The sequence below is a fragment of the Eurypyga helias genome, unplaced genomic scaffold, assembly GCF_000690775.1.
Source record: "Eurypyga helias isolate BGI_N326 unplaced genomic scaffold, ASM69077v1 scaffold4931, whole genome shotgun sequence".
In the NCBI taxonomy this organism is placed as follows: Eukaryota; Metazoa; Chordata; class Aves; order Eurypygiformes; family Eurypygidae; genus Eurypyga; species Eurypyga helias.
The window spans coordinates 7486-12608 of NW_010232616.1; the positions used below are offsets into that span (position 1 = coordinate 7486).

The 5123-nt window shown below is 41.9% G+C and overlaps 1 long non-coding RNA gene across 1 annotated transcript; it reads left to right on the top strand.

Moving 5' to 3' along the window:
* The first annotated feature begins 894 nt into the window (after nt 1-894).
* LOC104516931 lies at nt 895-2864 on the top strand. Its single transcript, XR_727962.1, has 3 exons — nt 895-960; nt 1048-1104; nt 2116-2864. It is a non-coding gene; the product is annotated as an uncharacterized LOC104516931 (long non-coding RNA).
* The last annotated feature ends 2259 nt before the right edge of the window (nt 2865-5123 follow it).

A 5123-nucleotide genomic window follows, 5' to 3' on the forward strand; every position in this document is an offset into this window, starting at 1 on the left:
GTGCGTTTAGGGAGCGATGTGTGGTTGGCTTTCCCCATGTCCTCAATTTTGTTCCCCAGGGCAGAAAAATTAGGACTTTGTCACTTTAAGAAAAAACAAAAAGTGAAGCAAAATCTTTCCCCGCGGTAGTGACAGCCGTTCACCACCCGCTTCTGGTTCGGTTCTGCTGGGTTTTTAGCCATCTTGACCTCATGTTTGCAAATATTATTGGTAATATAATGCTCTATGTACAAATGTCTGTGTGGCTCATGTGTATGTTTCTGTGGTTCAAGTCAGCCACAGACTTCTGGAATTTCATTGTACTTTGGTTAAATGTTGGACTTTTAACTCTTCTACTGTATGGCTTCTTGATTTCTCTTGTCCAATGTGGACCAACTCTATTTTTGGAAATAAATAAGCATGTAAATAAAATGAATGGGTTTATGCCACTTACCAGAAAATGCTTTATTTAAAATATACACTCAATCTTGTATATTTTATGGTATCTCAGGGAGCAGATGAGGCTCAGGCACCAGCAGCCTTGGTGATGAGATACCGTATTATGTACAGATTCATTTCAAAGTGGTTTCGGAAGAAGACGATCCATCTCCTGAGCCAAACCCCTGTAGGACCAGCCTGGAGGAGGAGGGGAGGGAAATCCAGAAAAAACGCATAGTTTAAGGGGAGTAATGGAAAGAAACACAACTTTCCTCTTAATACAAGGCTTCTGGTTTGAGGTGTCTGGGTGCCAAAGATGCTGCCAAGTGTAGGGGTGCTGTGGGGCAGTTTCGGCTCTTGTCCAGGAGCACCTGGAGATCAGGAGCACGATGACTTCTTTTTTTTCTTTTTTTTAATTTTGCCATATAAACCAATATTTACCAGTAATCCTGTGTTTCTGTTTTTGTTTTTTGGCAGACTTTTACCAGTAAATATCGGTTTATTCCTGAAACCAGAAGCCCTAAACATACCTTTGTTTATAAGGTCAGTTGTCATTTTGTCTCTCTCATTCCCCGCTCCCCCCCAGTACAACCTGGCAGGTGATTGAAAGGTACCAAGTTTTCCTTCTAGTTTTCCTGCTCTGCATCTCTGGGAACTGGAGCCCGCAGGACCTAGAGCCTTCTGTTGGTAACGTAGACCCGAGTTTACAAATTACTCTTTTACCATTTTAAAGCCTGCTTTTAAGGACAGATGTGTGCCCGGCTGCCCACTACAGGAACTGGTAGAAACCCCTGCAAATGCATAAATTCCTTCACTTCTCCAAAGCCTGGGGTAGGTCTCTCACAAGCATCTTCAGGCTCGAGGCTGAGAAAATAATTTATCTAAAACTATACACTAAAAAATGCCATTTCTGTTTGCAGTGAGCAGACTGGGGGAGGGAAGGGTAGGAAAGGAATTCAAAATTATCTTTTCCCTCCCGTTTTCTTCTAATTTACTGCTAGGAAGCAGGTGTGATGTGGGGAGGAGGGAGAGAATTTGAAGGTTGCCTTTCATAAACTCGTTTTCAACTCTTCCTCCAAGGCTTGGAGCAAGGGCAAGTAGAAGGTCTGATCCTTAAAAGGACATTGCTAGGTTCTGGGACCCCAAAAGCAGCTGGCGCTTTTTAATGAGGGGAATCGCATTAGGTTATTTTTTCAGAGTTTTGGTTTATACCAAGATGGATCGACTTGGGAGCGTTGAAGCCTCCTTTTTTCTGCAAGTGTTTGTGACCCAAACACAAGAGCCTTGCACTAATACTCAAGAAACAGAGAAGCTGGCGAGGAATAGAAAATGAGTTGACTGCACGGTCCCAGCCAGTTTTTTATCTCAAGCTAACAAAATGCAAAAAATAAAAAACCCCAGCCCCACCACCCCAAAACCACAACATCTCGAAAAAGCAAGCCAAAGAGGATTCCAAAGGCATAGTCTGGCTTTATCATACATGGTTGGCGAGAGCGGTTTTGGCATAGCTGTAACCTAACTATGTCCCTTTAAGGAGCACCAGCGGCTAATTTCTTCCTAATGAACCCAAAAGCTGAGGGGTTTGCAGTTTTTGAGTGCAGATTGAAGCTCCTGCAGCCTTAGTTGGAGTCCAGAATGAGGGGAGCCTTTCCAGCTGTGCACATTGAGCTGAAAACTACCTTTCCTCCCCTTTTGCAGCCTGGGTGGTTCTGATTGCTGGCAGTTCTGTAATACAACTTTAATCTGAGCAATTGAGGCTGGTCCTACATTATCTTCAGACGTCTTGCGGAGGACTCCTGTTACAGTTTGGTACTCAAAAGCTACACCCCACCATCAGAAGTCACTTATTTTTTCAAAGGCAGTGATAGATTAATCTCTCTAGCTCTAATGGAAAAATGATAATTGAAATGCAACTTTCTAATAATTTTTTCATATATTCATAATTCTGTTGCAATCCCAAATTGGAGAAGAGATCTGTTAAAGGTATATATTAGTCTAGATTTTTTTCTTACTGTAAATACTGTAATTTTATAATACTGTTGATATTTTATTAACTTAGAAATATTTAATAGAGTTTAATCTATGGTAGTTGATTTATTTATAGGTTTATGTTGCAGCCAGTATTGCATTACATTCTAATGTAAGATTAACTTTCAGCATGTAAACACTGATATAATATATCATTGGAAAGATTAAGACAAAACTCTTGTTCTTCATCTGTAATATTTATCCCCCAGTTCCCAGTTTGGAATTATTTAACAAAATAAATAGGAGGTTTCAAGACTGCGTGAATCTAACAACTGCAGTTGGATCTGAAAACTTGAATTTTGCAATGTACCTGGCTGTTTCACCCTGTGAACAAGTCTGCTTCAACATCTAATCTACATAGTTTGGGAGTCTTTATTTTGAGCAAAGGGACACTGTCAGATCAATTTTAGATTCTTGTTGGGGGCATGTGAGCACAGCTCACCCCCAGTGCATGTGTGTTAATTCCTTTATAATCACAACGGGATTATTATTTGGATTTGGCTGGAAGGATTCCCGCAGCAGCTCCCATCCCCGCAGCCGGGATACGGGGTGGAAATCCGGCCGCTATGAGGAGTCTCCCCTGTCTAGGCAAGAGTTGAGATGCCCTGCGGTGCTGCCGCAGTCCTGCCATCCCTGGCACCGACTGCAGTCGGAGCTCAGTGAGATGAGTACAAGTGTACAAGGCTTAAAACTTGCCAATTTTTAACCAAAGTTTTTGCTTTGGGGTTTGTGGTTTTTGTTTTTTGGGGTTTTTTTTGAGCATCTCCCTGTCTCTTTTAGCCTGATGGTGTCCCTTTAACAGCATAAAGATGTTCATGTTCTCCAAGAAAGCATCAGAAGTTATTTTCTTTTTAAGGCAGGGGAGAGTCGGTCTGTAATATGTTTGCAACATAACTTGCATAAAGATACCAAAAATACATCAAGGTTTTTCATGGGAGCTGGTATTTTTTGAGTGTAAAAGTTAATCTTTATTAGAGATGTGCCAATCTATACTGCTTTATTGTAGAGTTGTTACACTTAGGCATTTCAGTTAACTTACAAATATATACTGTAACAGTATACTTTGTACAGTTTTATTTAAAATTTATTTGAAAACTGAAATAATGTAGGCAGAAAATAAAGATATTTATTTTTCATTTGACTATGTAAGAAGGTATCATTCTTTTGGTTTTAGTGCACTGGTGTACCAAGCCTCAGAACCACTGCTTTCTCCAGCTCATAGGATGCTTTTCCGAGACTGTGGATACGTGTATGTGTGCTGCTGTGTTGATAAGTAAATGCCAACGATGGAGTTCGTTGCTTTTATACATCCCAAAGAGAAGTTCTCCACCATTTATTTTCTGTTTTCTGACCGAAAATGCATGTGTTTTGTGAACGGTGTTCACGCAAGTTCTGCCATCCCACTCTCACATCAGTTTATACCAATGCCAGGACGGGGGGGATTTGCCCACATACCTTCCCCAAAACACCCTGGTCCGCAGTGGCATCGTCAGGGAGCAATTCAAATGTGTGTCCTTTGGGCTTTGTGTAAAGCAAATGCAGAACAAGAAAAATTGAAGATGGTAAATCCATTAGAAAATAAATTCCTTATTGTACAGTAGTATGGAGATCTCTAGTCAATCTGCCATTAATAATAGATTCTTATTTTTTGAATGATCTATTTAAAAGAACAGCAAGTGTTGTATTTGCTAGTAAATCTGAAGTGTTTACATGGAATTACTAAATAAATTATTTGATCTAAGATGTCTGTCATCAGTGCTGATTTTTAATGCCGGAAATTAATTTTGGCAGCTGCTTTTTTACTTTGTGCTGTTCTTTAAAATCTTTCAAAGCAGTTTTTTTCAATGCATCCTTGTGTCTTAAATTGGGTTCTGAGGAAGACGTAAAGCAGGCCTCTCCCTGCAAGGTCTGACAGGAGTACTAGCTAATGTTTTCCAGTGCTTTCCACGTCATGAGACTGACCCTTCATATCCCAAACAACTGATTGCATTGCTGAAGCAGAGCAGGATGCTCTGAACTGAAAGCCCTGCAGCAAATGGTACTGCTTAGCTGCAGGTTTTGCCAATCTGAGTCCTGGTTGCATGTATATATATACACATTTTTTTTAGCAGAAAGCATTGGGATAGAAGTAAATCATCATCCTTCAAGGTAACAAGTTGTCAAACTCAGTTCCAGCGTGGCTCAGTCCTGCTTTCTGCTGTTACAGGGCTGTGGGACAGTCAAGTGGTTTGGATCATCATCGACACTCAAGGCTACTCTGGGGGGCTGCCACCCCTGCCAAGCAGCATAGGACTGGGGCTGCTCGCTGACATGGGGGAGCTGGCTTGCACAGGTCCCAGAGCCCTCCAGCGCCTGGGCTGGAACATGCAGTAGGTGATGCCCTGCCTTGGGCCTTCAGCTTGCCGTGGAGCAGGGTTGGCAGGGTTTCTGGCTGCAGGTGGAAGGCAGCGGGAGTGCACTCAGTGAGAGGCTGGATGGAGAAATCCATGTAGAAGGACCACAGGCAGGAATAGCAGGTAGTCGTTGCAAATGCAGAGTCTGGCCACACTGTGTCCCCCTCTAAGCTCTGCATATGCTTATTCTTTCTTAGGCGTTTGAAGCTGGGAGAAAAAGGAAACTATAAATATTGCAACCTATCTCTACATTTCTCATCTCCCTGGCTTTCTCGTGCAGCATGC